Genomic DNA, 19,353 nt, shown 5'->3' with positions numbered 1-19,353 from the left:
TTTGGTGCCAAATGTATACAGGTTGGCAGGTTTTTTCAAGTCTCTCTAGAGATGTTTGATCGGGTTCAAGTCCAGGCTCTGGTTGGGCCACTCAAGGACATTGAGACTAGTGTCAAAACTATTCCTGCATTGTCTTGGATGTGTGCTTAGGGTCATTGTCCTGTTAGAAGGTGAACCTTCGCCCCAGTCTGAGATCCTGTGTGTAACCGATGTGAAATGGCTAGCTAGTTAGCGGTGGTGCGCGCTAATAGCGTTTCAATCGGTGATGTCACTCGCCTTGAGACCTTGAAGTAGTGGTTCCACTTGCTCTGCAAGGGCCGCGGCTTTTGTGGAGCGATGGGTAACGATGCTTCGTGGCTGACTGTTGTTGATGTGTGCAGAGGGTCCCTGGTTCGCGCCCGGGTCGGGGCGAGGGGACGGACTAAAGTTAAACTGTTACATGTGCGCTCTAGAGCAGGTTTTCATCAAGGATCTCTATACTTTGCTCCGTTCATCTTTCCCCTCGATCCTGACTAGTCTCCCAGTATCTGGCACTGAAAAACATCCCCATAGCATGATGCTGCCACCACCATGCTTCACTGTCGGCATGGTGCCAGGTTTCATCCTGACATGATGCTTGGCATTCAGCCCAAAGAGTTCAATCTTGGTTTCATCAGACCAGAGAATCTTGTTTTTCATGATCAGAGTCCTTTGGATGCATTTTTGCAAACTCCAAGCAGGCTGTTATGTGCCTTTTACTGAGGAGTGTCTTCCGTCTGGCCACTCTACCATGAAGGCCTAATTTGGTGGAGTGCTGCAGAGATGGTTGTCCTTCTGGAAGGTCCTCCCATCTCCACGAGGAACTCGAGCTCTGTCAGAGTGGCCATCGGGTTCTTGGTTACCTCCCTGACCAATGCCCTTCTCCCCCGATTGCTCAATTTGGCCCCTAGCGGCCAGCTCTAGGAATTGTCTTGGTGGTTCCAAACTTCAAATTTAAAGAATGATGGACGGCACTGTATTCTTGGGGACCTTCAAAAATGTTTTGGTACACCTTAATGCCTACTTTAAATGAAGTAATGTGAGCTAAACATACAAATATAACATGCATTTCTTTAGAATACTGATGTTACGGTCCCCACTACAATGACAAATACATGTTGATGAGTTTAAGAACCAGACATTGAAATGGGTTTAGAATATGTATGAGGAAATGGAATGACGTCAGGAATGAGCATGGACCAGATAAACAAAGCCAAGGGCAGCAGATGAAGTTTGGCTTGGAGTCTCAAGTAGAGGGAATGGTGAGCCAGAGGGCGGTGCTGGGGCCAGCAGTGAAAACATCAAAGCAACCAACTCACTGAACTGAAAGAAAGCCACAGGAGGGTGGGGGGGGGGGGGGGTCAGGAGCCACGGGAGAGGGGGGCAGGAGCCAAGCCACAGCAGGGGGGGGGGGCAGGAGCCAAGCCCCAGGAGAGAGGGGGGGGGGGGGGGGTGCAGGAGCCACGGGAGGGGGGCAGGAGCCAAGCCGCAGGAGCCAAGCCACAGGAGGGAGGGGGAGGGGGGGGGGGGGTGTAGGAGCCACGGGAGGGGGAGGGGGGGGGCAGGAGCCAAGCCACAGGAGGGGGGGGGCAGGAGCCAAGCCACAGCAGGGGGTGCAGGAGCCACGGGAGGGGTGGCAGTAGCCAAGCCACAGGAGAGAGGGGGGGGGGGGGGGCAGGAGCCAAGCCACGGGAGGGAGGGGGGGCAGGATGGGGGGGGAGGAGCCGAGCCAAGCCACAGCAGGGGGGGGGGAGCAGGAGCCACGGGGGGGGGCAGGAGCCAAGCCACAGGAGGGAGGGGGGGGGCAGGAGCCAATCCACAGGAGCGAGGAGGGGCAGGAGCCAAGCCACAGGAGGGGGGGGGGGGCAGGAGCCAAGCCACAGGAGGGAGGGGGGGGGCAGGAGCCAAGCGACAGGGGGGGCAGGAGCCAAGCCACAGGGGGGGGGGGCAGGAGCCAAGCCACAGCAGGGGGGAGGGGGGGGGGGCGGCAGGAGCCAAGCCACAGCAGGGGGGGTGGGGGGTGCAGGAGCCATGGGAGGGGGGGGCAGGAGCCAAGCCACGGGAGGGAGGGGGGGCAGGATGGGGGGGCAGGAGCCAAGCCAAAGCAGGGGGGGGGGGGGCAGGAGCCAAGCCAAAGCAGGGGAGCCACGGGAGGGAGGGAGGGGGGGGCAGGAGCCAAGCCACAGGAGGGGGGGCAGGAACCAAGCCACAGCAGGGGGGGGGCAGGAGCCAAGCCAAAGCAGGGGAGCCACGGGAGGGAGGGAGGGGGGGCAGGAGCCAAGCCACGGGAGGGAGGGGGGGGCAGGAGCCAAGCCACGGGAGGGAGGGGGGGCAGGATGGGGGGGGCAGGATCCAAGCCACAGGAGGGGGGGCAGGAGCCAAGCCACAGCAGGGGGGGGGGTGCAGGAGCCACGGGAGGGGGGGGGGGGGCAGGAGCCAAGCCACAGGAGGGAGGGGGGGGCAGGAGCCAATTCACAGGTTGGAGGGGTGGGCAGGAGCCAAGCCACAGGAGGGGGGGGGGGCAGGAGCCAAGCCACATGAGGGGGAGGGGGGGGGGGGCTGGAGCCAAGCCACAGGAGGGGGGGCAGGAGCCAAGCCACAGGAGGGAGGGGGGGCAGGATGGGGGGGGGGGGCAGGAGGGGGGGGGGGCAGGAGCCAAGCCACAGGAGGGGGGGCAGGAGCTGAGCCACAGAGGGGGGGGCAGGAGCCACAGGAAGGGGGGGGCAGGAGCCAAGCCACAGAAGGGGGGGGGCAGGATCCAAGCCACAGGAGGGGGGGCAGGAGCTGAGCCAAGCCACAGGAGGGGGGGGAGCAGGAGCCAAGCCACAGGAGGGGGGCAGCAGGAGCCAAGCCACAGGAGGGGGGGGGGGGGGGGGGGGCAGGAGCCAAGCCACAGGAGGGGGGGGGGCAGGAGCCAAGCCACAGGGGGGGGGGGGGCAGGAGCCAAGCCATAGGAGGGGGGGTCAGGAGCCAAGCCATAGGGGGGGGCAGGAGCCAAGCCACAGGAGGGGGGGGGGCAAGGGCCAAGCCACAGGAGGGGGGGAGGGGCAGGAGCCAAGCCACAGGAGAGGGGGGCAGGAGCCAAGCCACAGGAGGTGGGGAGGGGCAGGAGCCAAGCCACAGGAGAGGGGGGCAGGAGCCAAGCCACAGGAGGGGGTGGGGGGGGCAGGAGCCAAGCCACAGGAGGGGGGGGGGGGGCAGGAGCCACATGAGGAGGGGCAGGAGCCAAGCCACAGGAGGGGGGGAGCCACAGGAGGGGGGGATCAGGGGACAAGCCACAGGAAGGGGGAGCAGGGGCCAAGCCACAGGAGGAGGAGCAGGCACATATCACTGGCTGAGAAGGTGAGGCACTGCAGGGGTGGCGTTCACAGGACAAGTGGGACTAGAGGCGAAGTTTGAGGTAGTCATTGGTGGAGAGGGAGGTTGTGTCAACATGGGAGCAGCGGTCACAGGCCAGCCCGAGGTGGGAAGAGGACCTCACTGGCAGAAAGAGGGGGGGAGCCACTGCAGCACTCACCGGGCTAGTGATCCCTGGGGGGAAGAGAGTGTCGTCACTGGCAGAGAGGGGATGAGCCGCTGCTGTAGCAGTGGACACGGCGCCAGCTGGAGCTGAGAGGGGGAGCGCTGCAAGAGGCTGTGATAGTGCAGGCTATGTAGCCGGGAGGCCAGAGCGGCCAGCAGTGAAGACTGGAACAGATAGACGGTCGGTTCACTGAACTGGGACAGGGTCGCGGCTAGGAGGGCCAGGGACCGGACCGCTGTGGTGGCAGTGGGCACATAACTGACTGAGTAGGTGGGGAAGTGAGAGGTCATTGCTGGCAGAAAGGGGAGACGGTGCAGTGGGACCAAAGGGACAGTGAGAGTGGGAGGAGGGGGGGGGGCAGAGGCTGTGAAGATAGGCAAGGTAGGCAAGGTAGCCAGGAGTCAGCGAGACAAGGAGGGAAAGAGAGGTCAACACTAGCAGATAGTGGGTGAGCCACTGCCGGAGCAACGGTCACAGGGCCAGTGAGACCCAAAAGGAGCCAGAGGCTGTGAAGAGGTAGTCAAGAGGCTAGAGCAGGCAATGGCCAGCAGAGACAGAGCATGAGAGGGGAGTAGAGGAAGCAGTATGCTGAGAGATAGGCCATCGCTGGCAGATGGTAAGTGAGCCACTGCCTGAGCAACAGTCACAGGTCCAGTGGGACCAGAGAAAAATAGTAGCAAGAGGAAAGGGAGCTGGGGGGCCAGAGCAGCTGTTGGATGCAGGTAGTTCACTGCCGACATGGAGACCGGGGCAGTGAGAGGTCGCAGGTCGCTCATCAGGTCGCAGTTGTAAATGAGAACTTGGTTAAATAAAGGGTAAATAAAAATATATAACTAAAAAGACAGCAGGGGAGAGGAACGTGTAGCTGTGTCAGGTATTAGAGACGGGGGAGTGAGAAAGCTGGCCTGCTGGGCCACCAGGGGGAGCTGTAGCTGCAAGGACTTAGGCTGTGTCGGATGCCAAGTTGTAATCGGAGGCTGGGAGAGAAGCCACGTCCGAAAATGGTTTAGGGGCCTGGGTTGAAGTCTGAGGCCTTATCTGAGACTTGGAGGCTGAGTTGGTGGTGTTGGAATGAATATGCAGCAGTCGTATCAGGGGATGTCATGGTGGCTCTCGGGTGAGTGGTGTCATCATGCGGTAGGCAACAAGGGTGGAGGTGGTTGTGGTCCCGGCAGGAGGGGCAGCCATAGCCAACTAACCGGAGAGAGGGAGAAGTAGTTTAGTAGAAGTAAAGGGGCACAAGAGATCAAAATAACAAGTGAGAACAATCATGGCTGGACCATTAAAGAAAAAAGTATGCAATATGATACCGTGTGGCCTGCAGTCACATGAAGTGTGGCACACATGACCCTGGACACACTTTAATTAATGGCATAATGAAGAGTGCCAAGCAGCTTTTATCAATTACCCTTAATGTGAATGGAAATTAATGTTTTGTGTTACAAAATGAATTATTGTACTGATGATGGTTGAATAGCTGGGACTCAGAAGCGATGATTGTCAGCACGGCCTCACAGGTCCACCAAGGAGCGGGCCATGCGGCTTGCATGTGGTCGGGAGATGCGCTAGTGCGTTAGGTGAAGCAGGGTAGTGGATAGTCGGGAAATGCCCTCAGGAGAGCACGATGGGAAATAAGCCACGGAGCTGGCCGGATTGGCGGAGGGGAAATGTGGTGAAAGCAGGTAGCTTGCTGGTCCGTGATATGAGAAGAACAATGGATATAAAGAGACTGAAGACAGCAATTGAAAACTAAATAAAACTCTAAAGAATGAAACACCAAAAGCGAGGTTGAGAGACAAACAGAGTAGAGGTTAGGGAGCTAGCCTGATGGGAGCATGTGTGAGCTGCAACAAAACATTAAAATTAACTTGTTATGCGGCGACTCTTGATAAGGCTGGTCATGCACAGAGCTGTGCAATGTGACATTGCAGAACAAAGAGGAGGAATGTTAGTTTGGTCAGGCTTAAGTAGGGTGACAGGTGATTAAGGATAGTGAGGACAGGTGGGGAGGCTGATTAGCAATGATTTGCAGATGATGTTTGTTGAGGAGCTGCTTTAAAGGCAACTAGTTAAAGTGTTGCAAACAGGCGTGGAGGCAATTGGTAGCAGCTGGTGCTAGTTGAGTTGCTAGGGAGCTACTGTACATTCAAGGTAACTAGTTAAAGTGGTTGGCATTGAGGAACACACTGTCCATCCTGCAGGTAGAGCAGGGCCTTGCGTACCACCTGACAGCAGAAGCAGCGCTGCGTGTCCACACACTGCACACACACACAGCTCAGCCGGCTGGCGAACGAGCCCGCTGGACACTTCAACACACACACCTGCTCTGCCGACAGGAACCGCCCTGAGAGGTGCACAGGGAGGATACGGCCAGAACACACACTACCACGGTCAGAAAGAATGGAATGCTTTAATGCAGTCAGAGGACTGCAACTGAACTAGTGAGATGTGCTTATCTTTCTCGTTTCACAGGGTTAGGCTGACCTCAAAGGAAACAAACACTACACACACAGTCTGACACTACACACACTGACAAATTGACAGGCAGAACTATGGTATGACAGACCACTTACACAGGTTTTACACTGGTTCTCCTCCTCTCCTGAACACGAGTCACATGAGGCATGGCAGGCCTCACACTCTCCTTCCCCTGCAGGGGAAAGATCACACAGTACCAACGAATGATTCTCATTATAATCATAGCCTACAACCACAGTCGGTGGGATTAAAAAGTTGCTGTTACAAAATGCCTTCACTGCAGCAAGGTACATCATCAATGTGACAAACTCTCTTGCAGGGTAAAGTCAAGACTGCCATGTTCTTTAGCAATCATCTAACAATAACCTGTGTAATGAAATACATTTATGAAATTGCACTGTGAGTGCGGTAATATTCACTTTGTACCAAATGGTTTTCGCAGTATAGGTGAACTTCTGAATACCCCCTTATTTGGTTATTTTTCCAGTAAAGTGATCCTTTAAATCTCACCACTGAGGAAGGTGTTAGCAGGGCAAGAGTCCTGGTCAGAGACACACTCCCCTTCCTCCAGGCTCATCCCCTCCACACACCCTCTTCCTCCAGGCTCCTCCCCTCCTCACACCCTCTTCCTCCAGGCTCCTCCCCTCCTCACACTCTCCTTCCTCCAGGCTCCTCCCCTCCTCACACCCTCTTCCTCCAGGCTCCTCCCCTCCTCACACCCTCTTCCTCCAGGCTCCTTCCCTCCTCACACCCTCTTCCTCCAGGCTCCCCCCCTTCTCATACTCTCCTTCCTCCAGGCTCCTCCCCTCCTCACACTCTCCTTCCTCCAGGCTTCTCCCCTCCGCACACCTCCCCTCCTCAGACTCCCCTTCCTCCAGGCTCTCCCCCCTCACACAACACACAATCGTTAATGTTGGGACCATTACACGTCACACAGTCAGATTGACACTCCTCACACTCCTGGGTGTCCTCGTCTCCGTAGAAACCGTCTGGATGCTCTGGCACACACTTCCCCTCTGGGTGGAACAGAGCATACCTTAAAACATTCAAGAACACACACACACGCACACCCAATCCTCACCTGATAAGAAGAGGTCGGTCTGACACCAGTAGCATTCGTGTTCGTCACAGCTAATACACTTCTCATCACACGGCACACAGGTCATCTCCTCTATGCTGTATGTCTTCGCTGGGCAGTTCTTGTAGTAGCCATCTTGGAATTTAAACCCATGGGAGAGGTTGGTTTGTGTCATCTTCCACACTTACCCATAGCTTTACATATCACACATTAATTAAGAGTTGGGGTCACATTTGATAATATAAGGGGAGTTTCATTAACATTAAATCCACATAAAGGGAAACAGCACCCCTGTTATTGTTTTTGTTTTGTTGCTGAAACAGAGAAGAGGCCCAATGTGGTAAGAAAATAGCTGTACACTATCTGCTGTTTTATCGCGCGTGCAATTATACTTTTTATTCAAGCTTTATTTATCAAGGTTCGTTTAAAATTGATATATAATTTTCAAGAGACACCTGGTCCAAGACAACAGCAGCAGGGAGTGAAAAAATAAAACTGTGTTTGTTGTTCGAAGTAACTTCTTGGTTGTTGTAATATCGCAAACGGAGGTGACAGTTTCACCGTTACAGATTCCAGCTTTAAGATTAAGAACATCTTTTGTAACATTTTCATTCCTATTTACTTGTAAAAGCTGTCAGTGCAGGATAGGCAATGCCTGGGGTTATCTGAGGAACACACTCAGACATCCTCTCATCCTACTTCTCTCCCCATGGCCCTGAACAACCGTGCTCAAACTGTTAGATAGGAGTTCAGGAAAGGTTCACATGGGATAGACTAACTTACACAGCACTTCTTACAGCCCTCCTCACAGGCCAAAAAGTCATCCCAATTTGGATCCTCCACCTTACCTTCAAGAGAGAGAGGGGAGAGAGGTGTGTGTGTGTGTGGGGGGGGGGGGGGGGGGGGGGGGGGGTAAGCATTTCACTGTTAGTCCACACCTGTTGTTTATGAAGCATGTGATGAATACAATTAGATTTGATTTGACAGACAAACATACAGAGAGAGCAACACAGACAGATGGGCAAAGGGGAATTACGATTCTCTATGGAGACAGAAATGCTTTTCTTTTTCATGTTCATACGTTATGCAGAAAAAGGCATTATATAATAACAACATCAAACATCACAACATTCTGGCTCTGTCTGTCACCTTCTCCACACTAGTCGATTGCAGACTCCATCAGTGATGTAGTAGGAGGAGTTACAGCGCAGTCAGTGGTCCATGTTGAATCTGAGGGAAACAAATAGACAGACAGGCAGGCAGGTAGGTAGACAGATTACACAAATTAGTCTGTTACAGTAAAATATAATTTTGTTAGTGGTATAAATGCGATCAATCAATCAAATGCATTTATAAAGCTCTTTTTACATCAGCCAATGTCACAAAGTGCTATACAGAAACCCAGCCTAAAACCCCAAACAGCAAGCAATGCAGATGTAGAAGCACGGTGTGTTTGTTTGTCCCAGAGCCGGAGCACATGTCCACTGGTCCATGCCAGTTTGAATGACAGCTGTCCTTTGCCCACACCAGTGTCACAGCTGGTGCAGTTGGCAGGCCCTCCATCCAGGCACTTGGCACAGGTGTGGTCACACAGGTGGGACTGCCACAGCTGATACAGTCCTCACCATCGACTTACCTAGAGGGGCTACAGCTGATACAGTCCTCACCATCGACTTACCTAGAGGGGCTACAGATGATACAGTCCTCACCATCGACTTACCTAGAGGGGCTACAGATGATACAGTCCTCACCAAAGACTTACCTAGAGGGGCTACAGATGATACAGTCCTCACCATCGACTTACCTAGAGTGGCTACAGCTGATACAGTCCTCACCATCGACTTACCTAGAGGGGCTACAGATGATACAGTCCTCACCATCGACTTACCTAGAGGGGCTACAGATGATACAGTCCTCACCAAAGACTTACCTAGAGGGGCTACAGCTGATACAGTCCTCACCATAGACTTACATAGAGGGGCTACAACTGATACAGCTCCACATAGACTTACCTAGAGGGGCTACAGATGATGCAGTCCTCATCATAGACTTACCTAGAGAGGCTACAGCTGATATAGTCCTCACAATAGACTTACCTAGAGGGGCTACAGCTGATACAGTCCTCACCATCAACTTACCTAGAGGGGCTACAGATGATACAGTCCTCACCATCGACTTACCTAGAGGGGCTACAGATGATACAGTCCTCACCATAGACTTACCTAGAGGGGCTACAGATGATACAGTCCTCACCATAGACTTACCTAGAGGGGCTACAGCTGATACAGTCCTCACCATAGACTTACATAGAGGGGCTACAACTGATACAGCTCCACATAGACTTACCTAGAGGGGCTACAGATGATGCAGTCCTCACCATAGACTTACCTAGAGAGGCTACAGCTGATACAGTCCTCACCATAGACTCACCTAGAGGGGTGTCTTCTGTCTTTGGGCCTGTACACTTCAGACACGTGGCGTCACATGCATGGCACTTCCCATGGCTTTCCTGGTACTCTTCTACATGGGAAACACAAAGGCACTGAGTTCCCTGAATTCCTATCAGAACTTGTAGTCATGGCAAATAATAGTATAAATATCGGACCACCATCTTTTTACATTAGCAATCGCAACAAATCATTTGCTTAGACCCCAATCAAGGATTATCAAAAGCCGCGCTACAAATTCGAGGACAACCCAAAGATTCCATTGATGCCCTTACAGACTCCCTTCCCTTACCCAAGGACGTCGAAGTACAAAAATCTGTTAACCACCTAACCGAGGATCTAAACTTAACCTTGTGTAATGCCCCAGATGCAGTCACACTGCTCAACTCCCCCCAAAAATAGCTGTATTCGAATACTCATACTAACCGTACTAACTGCACCATTTTGACGTAAATTGAGTACGCACTATTCTTATTGGTCATAGTATGGATATAGTTAGTATGCCAAAAGTTCCTGGATGTCGTACTAAATACGCCAAAATACAAAGTATTTTAGTATGTCGTACTAGTATTTTAGTATGTCGTACTAGTATTTTAGTATGTCATACTAGTATTTTAGTATGTCGTACTAGTATTTTAGTATGTCGTACTAGTATTTTAGTATGTCGTACTAGTATTTTAGTATGTCGTACTAGTATTTTAGTATGTCGTACTAGTATTTTAGTATGTCGTACTAGTATTTTAGTATGTCGTACTAGTATTTTAGTATGTCGTACTAGTATTTTAGTATGTCGTACTAGTATTTTAGTATGTCGTACTAAATACGTTAAAATACACTATTTCCGTGCTTTTAGGGCCCATAATGCAATTCTTCAGAAAATGGCTGTGGCTTCACAACGTTTTCAGATTTGAAGAAAATGGCGGAAAATATGCAGCTAATGTCTGACTAGAGCGGATACAAATTAATCGCTTTAACTAATTATGACAAATGTTAAGAAAAGATTGAGCAATGTAATAAAGTAATAACTTTTCAAATAAGTTACATTACACGTTATGTTGGCTTTTCAAATAAGTTACATTACACGTTATGTTGGCTGTCAATTTGTTAGCTACGCCTCCAACTCAATCATTAAGTTTGCAGATGACACAAAGGTAGTAGGCCTGATTACCAACAATGATGAGACAGCCTACAGGGAGGAGGTGAGGGCCCTGGGATAGTGGAGCCATGAAAATAACCTCTCCCTCAACAAAACAAGGAACTGATCGTGGACTTCATGAGACAGCAGAGACAGCATACACCCATCCACATCAACAGTGGAGAAGGTGAAAAGCTTCAAGTTCCTCGGCGTACACATCACTGACAATCTGAAATGGTCCACCTACATAGAAAATGTGGTAAAGAAGGCCCCTCAGGAGGCTGAAGAAATTTGGCTTGGCCCCTAGACCCACAGGGTCTCACAGCTTTTACAGATACACCATTTTTACAGATACACCATTGAGAGCATTCTTTCGGGCTGTCTCACCGCCTGGTACACAACTGCACCAGCCTCAACCGCAGGGCAACCGCAGGGCTCTCCTGCACCGGCCTCAACCGCAGGGCTCTCCAGAGGGTGGTGCGGTCTGCCCAACTCATCACTGGGGGCACACTGCCTGCTCTCCAGGACACCTACAACACCCAATGTCACAGGAAGGCCAAAAAGATCATCAAGATCATCAAGGACAACCACCCGAGCCACAGACTGTTCACCCCACTATCTTCCAGAAGGCAAGGTCAGTACATGTGCATCAAAGCTGCATCAAAGCTGGGACCGAGAGACGGAAAAACTTCTTCTATCTCTAGGCCATCAGACTGTTAAATAGCCATCACTAGATGGCTTCCACCCAGTACTATGCCCTGAACGTAGTCACTGTCACTAGCCGGCTACCACCCGGTTACTCAATACTTCACCTTAGAGGCTGCTGCCCTATGTACATAGATATGGAATCTCTGGTCACTTTAATAATGGAACACTGGTCACTTTAATAATGTTTACATACTGTTTTACTCCTTTTATATGTATATACTATATTCTAGTCAATACCATCCTATTCAACTATTGCTTTATATACACTATTCTACAGATATACTAAATATTCAATACACGTACTGTCCATAATGTCTATACATCACATATATATACTGTATTTTTCCGGACTCCGACATTGCTTGTCATAATATTATATATTTCTTAATTCCATTATTTTACTTTTAGATCTGTGTGTATTGTTGTGAATTGTCAGATATTACTACACTGTTGGAGCTAGGAACACAAGCATTTCGCTACACCAGCAATAACATCTGCTAAATATGTGTATGCGACCAATAAACCTTGATTTGAGCTGGATGGAGAGAGAGAGAAAGAGAGAGAGGGATAGAGAGAGAAGAGAGGCAGAAAGCGAGGGAGCTAGAGAGAGCAACCATTATCTAGGCTCAGTGTTCCGACCCAGAACACACACTCCAAAATGATATGACAAAGATAGGAGTTTGTTTTGTTTGCAATAGATTTAGAATCTCTGCGAGTGTGTGAATTAGTATTCTCTGTGGCTGAGATGGAGAATCACTGTGTACGGAGTAGAAATGCATGAGTTGGTAATTCAGGCGTCATCAGAGGGATTGGTTGTGCCTGGTTTGCGTTCCGTACAGATGTTCGCAGAGGTGCATCTCAAGCAGTTTCCACTGCGCTTCTTGCACACATTCACATCTGTGGGGAAAACACAACAATAGAAGCATTCATATCTGCTAAATATAAGTCCACTCCAGTTGAAGTAAATGCATTGTTCATTATGCATGTATTCCGTAGAGACATCATCTTGTTTTTACAACATTATACCATAATATCATAAAAAAACCTGCCTACACATTATTCTCTACCCCTCCCAAGTCACCAGGATCCCAAAATGGGACCACAATAGGGACATACAATGGAGATATAATGGCCTCCCTACACTACTGGTGGGAGGAAACCTGTCTTCATCTCTCAGCCTCACAACATAGGGGGCAAGTCTGAAATCACCTTCTATACCTTATACAGTGCCCTATTTTGGACCAGAACTCTATGAGACTCTTGCCAAAAGTAGTACACTACTTAGGCAATAGGGTATCATTTGGAATGCATCCCGGGACATACCGTGGTCCAGGTAGTAGTTGTTGCCACAGCTGACCACGCAGCCATTGGTTCCCATGGTCAGATGGTGTCAAAAAGGGTTCTCCAATGGGGACAGCCGAATAACCCTTTTGGAACCCTGGTCACTGTGACTGCTCGCATAGTTCTCACAGGAAGAGAAGTACTTTTTACAGCGGTGTCTGTCACACCAGAACCCTGCCAGGCACGCAGACACACACATCCTATAAGAGAAAAAGCACATGCTTCGTTGGTTGGTTGGATGATGTTGCATTACTAGGATTGTCTCCACATGGGACAAATACTGAATATTCCATCCTACAGATTTCAAAGCCGCAGAGCCGCACTGTATATTGTGAGATATGGATAAGAAAATAGGATTACAAAAGAGAGGTTGCAGCGTGAGGATTTGAAAAGCTACTCCTTAAACACATATAACTATGATACAGGCTACAATTAGTAGTTGGATTCCGTTGGCTTGGCTATAAAAGGGTGTAATAATTGTGTTGTCTTTTACCAGAGTTGTTCTGTGACAGCAGGTAAGGTGACTCACCTCTTTATTCCTCAGTGAGGTGACCACCATCAGTTGGCAGGTCTGCTGAGCGGGCTTACTCACGCCGCAGGGAGTATGTGTTCTCTGAGGTGCCATAAAGCACTAAAGAACACTCAATTTCCATGTGGACAAGAGAGGAAACAAACTATAGTTTCTCCTGATCACATGACCTGACCAGGATCAACTAGGGCCCTGAGTTTTTCCTGGCATGGTCACATGATCAGGAAATACCCTAGGTCCTTACTCATGAATTGCATTATTTGATATCTAGTGTACTTGTTGTGGTATTGAATGGTGGTAAAAGTATAGCTTGGCAGACCTGATTCACTGTTGTCCTTCTGTTGAGAGGTAGTATCCAGGAACTCCAGACTCCATTCTCCTGCTGCTTTCTCCTCCCAGCAGTGAGTGGTCAGGAACTTCCATCTCTGGAAGCCTTCAGTAGAGTGGTCAAGAGGCCTGGACCAAAACACAATGGTGTAATACACTGAGTGTACAAAATATTAAGAACACCGGGCTCTTTCCATGACATAGATTGACCAGGTGAATCCAGGAGAAAGCTATGATCCCTTACTGATGTCACTTGTTAAATCCACATCAATCAGTGTAGATGAAGGGGAGAAGACAGGTTAAGGAAGGACTGTTAAGCCTTGAGACAATTTAGTCATGGATTGTGTATGTGTGCCATTCAGAGGGTGAATGGGCAAGACTGTAACATAGACTGAAGCCAGTACCAGGAAGTGAGAATGACTGTGACCCCCAGCTTCTCCATGAAAGCCTTCCATACATGTGATATGAATTGGGGGCCACGATTTGAGACAATATCCTCCGGGAAGGCCATAGTGCTGAACGACATGCTGGAACAGTGCCTCCGTGACCTGGAGAGCGGTAAGTAGACCAGAGAGGGATGAAACGTCATGATTTAGAGAATCTTTCCACTATCATCAAAATTGTGGTAAAACCAACAGAAGAGGCGAGATCAGTGACAAAGTCAATGGACAGATGAGACCAGGGATGCTGAGGCACGGGAAGGAGTTTCCCTGCTGTTGTGTTCCGGGGGTATTTGGATTGGGCACATACGGAACAGGAATTGACATAATGAGTGACTTCCTGCGCCAAGGTGGGCTACCAGTACTTTCCAGATGGACTAAACAGCTGGTGACCAATGTCTAATATTAAGGTAGTCTCTAGGTATTGTTCACCTGAGGTAGAGTACCTCATGATAAGCTGTAGACCACATTATCTACCAAGAGAGGTTTCATCCATATTTTTCATAGCCGTCTTTGTACCACCACAAACCGACGCTGGCATGAAGACCGCACTCAACAAGCTGTATAAGGCCATAAGCAAACAAGAAAATGCTTATCCAGAAGCTCACTCCTAGTGGCCGGGGACTTTAGTGCAGACAAACTTAAATCCGTTTGACCTAATTTTTTTGTCACATGCAACCAGAGGGAAAAAACTCTAGACCACCTTTACTCCACACACAGAGATGCTTACAAAGCTCTCCATCGCCCTCCATTTGGCAAATCTTACAAGCAAAAACTAAAGCAGTAAGTACCAGTGACTCACTCAATACTGAAGTGGTCAGATGACGCTGATGCTACGCTACAGGACTTTTTTGCTAGCACAGACTAGAAAATGTTCTGGGATTCATCCGATGGCATTGAGGAGTTCACCACATCACTCACTGGCTTCATCAATAAGTGCATTGACGATGTCGTCCCCACAGCGACCTTACGCACATATCCCAACCTGAAGTAATTGATTACAGCCAACACCCGCACCGAGCTAAAGGCTAGAGCTACTGCTTTCTAGGAGCGGGACAATAATCCGGATGCTTATATGAAATGCTGCTCTGCCCTCTGACGAAACATCAAACAGGTAAAGCATCAATACAGGACTATGAAGTAGGATTTAACCAGGACAGATTAAATCCTACTTCACCGACTCTGACTCTCGTCGGATGTGGCAGGGCTTGCAAACTATTACGGACTACAAAGGGAAACCCATCCGTGAGCTGCCCAGTAACGCGAGCCTACCAGATGGGCTAATGCCTTTTTTGCTCGCTTCGAGGCAAGCAACACTGAAGCATGCATGAGAGCAAGAGCTGTTCCCGACGACTGTGTGATCACACTCTCCGTAGCCGATGTGAGCAAGACCTTCAAACAGGTCAACATTCACAAGGCCGCAGGGCCAGACGGATTACCAGGACGTGTACTCAGAGCATGTGCGGCCCAACTGGCAACAGTCTTCACTGACATTTTCAACCTCTCCCTGAAATAATAGTAATACCTACATGTTTCAAGCAGACCACCATAGTCCCTGTGCCCAAGAAAGCGAAGGTAACCTGCCTAAATGACTACCGCCCAGTAGCACTCACGTCGGTAGCCATGAAGTGCTTTGAAAGGCTGGTCGTGGCTCACATCAATACAATCATCCCAGAAAACCTAGACCCACTCCAATAGATCCACAGATGACATAATCGCACTCCACACTGCCCTTTCCCACCTGGACAAAAGGAACACCTATGTGAGAATGCTTTTCAATGACTACAGCTCAGCGTTCTACACCGTAGCTTTCTACAAGGTAGTGCCCACAAAGCTCATCACTAAGCTAAGGACCCTGGGACTAAACACCTCCCTGTGCAACTGGATCCTGGACTTCCTGACGGGCTGCCCCCAGATGGTAAGGGTAGGTAACAACACATCTGCCACGCTGATCCTCAACATGTGGGACCCTCGGGGGTGCATGATTAGTCCCCTCCTGTACTCCCTATTCACCCACGACTGCATGGCCAAGCACGACTCCAGCACCATCATTAAGTTTGCTGACGACACAACAGTGGTAGGCCTGATCACCGACAACGATGAGACAGCCTAGAGGGAGGAGGTCAGAGACCTGGCAGTGTGGTGCAAGGACAACAACATCTCCCTCAACGTGAGCAAGACAAAGGAGATGATCGTGAACAACGGGAAAAGGAGTCCCGAACACTCCCCTGTTCACATCGACGGACTGTAGTGGAGCGGGTCGAGAGTTTCAAGTTCCTTGGTGTCCACATCACCAACAAACTATCATGGTCCAAACACACCAAGACAGTCGTGAAGAGGGCACAACAACACCTTTCCCCCCTCAGGAGACTGAAAAGATTTGGCATGGGTCCCCAGATCCTCAAAGCATTCTACAGTTGCATCATCGAGAGCATCCTGACCGGTTGCATCACTGCCTGGTATGGTAACTGCTCGGCATCCGACCGTAAGGCGCTACAGAGGGTAATGTGTACCGCCCAGTACATCATTGGGGCCAAACATCCTGCCATCCAGGACCTATATACTAGGTGGTGTCAAAAAAGTGTCAAAGACTCCAGTAACCCAAGTCAGACTGTTCTCTCTGCTACCACATGACAAGCGGTACCGGAGTGCCAAGTCTAGGTCCAAAAGGCTCCTTAACAGCTTCAATCCCCAAGCAATAAGACTGCTGAACAATTAATCAAATGGCCACCTGGAATATTTGCATTGACCCCCCCCCCCCCCTTTGTTTTTTCACACTACTGATACTCGCTGTTTATTTTCTATGCATAGTCACTTTACACCCACCTACATGTACAAATTACCTCGACTAACCTGTACCCCTAACCTGTAGTTTATTTTGTAAATATTTTCTTAACTCTATTTTCTTAACTGCATTGTTGGTTAAGGCCTTGTAAGTAAGCATTTCACGGTAAGATCTACTACACCTGTTGTATTCGGCGCATTGTGACAAATAAAATTTGATTTGATTTGAATGGTGCGGGTGATACCTGGATGTCCAGCGACAACAGCTGTGTGCACCCAGGTCAATAACCGATCCCATATCCCTGTGGGAACATAGATGCGCTCAGGAGGACAGGTGGCAGGTGCGGGTTCCCTCTCCAGGGCCTTGCGAATGCCCACATCTATGTCGCAGAGCACGGGGGCTACGACTTAGGTCAATTACCGATCCCATATCCCTGTGGGAACATAGATGCGCTCAGGAGGACAGGTGGCAGGTGCGGGTTCCCTCTCCAGGGCCTTGCGAATGTCCACATCTATGTCGCAGAGCACGGCGGCTACGACTCGAGAGGGTGGGATTATGGGTGCACTCAAGACAGGAACCTCTCCCGAATCGTAGAGACGGAACAGGGCATCAGCTTTGATGTTTTTCTTTTAACCTGGGCGATATGTCAGCGTGAAATCGAATCTGGTGAATAAAAGGGCCTACCTGGCTTGGTGCGGGTTCAGTCGCCTCGCTGTCCATATATACTCCAAGTTCTGATGGTCGGTGAGGATGAGAAATGGCTCCTGGGCGCCCTCTAGCCAGTATCTCCACTCCTCTAATGCCAACTACACCGCCAGGAGCTCCCGATCGCCAACATCATAGTTTGTCTCTGCAAGATACAGCTTTTTTGAGTAATATGCACATGGATACAATTTCTGTGGATTACCTTGACGTTGGGACAGGACAGGCCCCACACCTACTTCTGAAGCGTCCACCAACACCATGAAGGGCAGTGAAGGATCTGGATGTTTAAGCAATGGGTGGATGTGAAATGACCCTTTAGTAGGTGGAAGGTTTCATTGGATGAACACGTGGCTGTCCCTCTGCTCCTGTGGACCCCGGGTAGAATGTATTGGACACCACTGAAACTGGTGCCCTTCCTGTCCGCCATAAGGACAGAGCCCCAGCTGTCTACGAGGGCGTCGTTCAGCCGCGGAGAGACATGTGGCCCCCACCTCCATGACTTCAGGCTCTGACTCGGAATGATCAACGGAGGAGGGAGAGAGGCGATGGGGGAACCGATGCCCCCGAAGAAGGTTATCCAGATGGATGGCCATCGCGATTACTTGCTTGCTGGGTCGATTTGTGATAGAGAATCCTCCACTGTTTGGAGATGATGCCTCTTGAGTAATGTTGAAAGAACACGGGGGACCTCATCCGTAGCCGTCCCCAAATGAGCCAGCTGGTCATGGTGTTGATGAAGGAGGTGTCCCTGTTCGCCGACCATCTGGGAGATGTCTTGGTTAACTGCTGCTTCCATTTGTTGAGGTAGTATTCTGTAACGTAGACACAAGGATTCAGGAAGCAGGTGCAGATAGTGAGTTTAATAATAACAAACATGGAGCGATACAAACCAAGAGAAGCGTCTGATATAGAAACGTAAAGAATTCTACCTGATGACTGATAACAAAAGAGTGCTATATAAAGGGTAAGTAATCAAGGGATTAATAAAGTCCAGGTATGACTGATGATGAGTCTCAAAAGATTTACGTGCGTTTGAACGGGGTATATTAGTTGGTGCCAGGGGTATATTAGTTAATGCTACTGGGTTTTTCATGCTCAACAGTTTCCCGTGTGTATCAAGAATTCTCCCCCACCCAAAGGGCATCCAGCCTACTTGACACAACTGTGGGAAACATTGGAGTCAACAGCATCCCTGTGAACGCTTTTGACACCTTGTAGAGTCCATGCCCTGACGAATTGAGGCTTTTCTGAGGGCAAAAGGTGGGGGTGCACCTCAATATTAAGAAAGTGTTCTTAATGTTTTGTACACTCAGATCCTACATATGGTGCCATTATGACCAGGACCAAAACGCAACCATTGCATGATATACTGCCACTGTGACCCAAACCAAGATTCAACATAGGCCTTGGTACACTGTCACTTCTGGATTCTCTCCAAATACAAAGTTTGTCAGTACGTTTTCATGCCCAATGTCATCCGACGTCCACATGAGTCCACGTCCCATGCCATCTGTTGTGTGATTCTACATTTCCTATTCATTTGGCATTGAGGGATGTATCTGGCTTCTACAGCAGATGGCGGGGGACATGGACCACGTTTTAGGTAAGAAAAAACCGGACAGACTAATTTCGAACTAACTATCACTTTAACTCACTCAGTACATCAGCCAGTTAGTATCATCAAAATATATTTAGAGTTTGTTATGAGTGGGTAGGGTGACCATACTACAGTATAATACCCTTTTCACACTAATATGCCAACCTGAACCGTATTGTGTTGGCTCAGATAGTCCCTTTTCACACTATCGTTTTCCTGGTTCCAGCAACTATGGGTGGATG

General features: G+C 49.9%; 1 pseudogene; it reads right to left on the bottom strand.

The window, feature by feature from the left end:
- Positions 1-5,594: 5,594 nt before the first annotated feature.
- LOC129833569 (proprotein convertase subtilisin/kexin type 5-like) lies at positions 5,595-18,107 on the bottom strand (annotated as a pseudogene).
- Positions 18,108-19,353: the final 1,246 nt, after the last annotated feature.

The sequence above is a fragment of the Salvelinus fontinalis genome, chromosome 2 (assembly GCF_029448725.1).
Source record: "Salvelinus fontinalis isolate EN_2023a chromosome 2, ASM2944872v1, whole genome shotgun sequence".
Lineage (NCBI taxonomy): Eukaryota > Metazoa > Chordata > Actinopteri > Salmoniformes > Salmonidae > Salvelinus > Salvelinus fontinalis.
The sequence above is the reverse complement of the archived record's forward strand: the minus strand, read 5'-3'. Positions and strand labels throughout refer to the sequence as shown.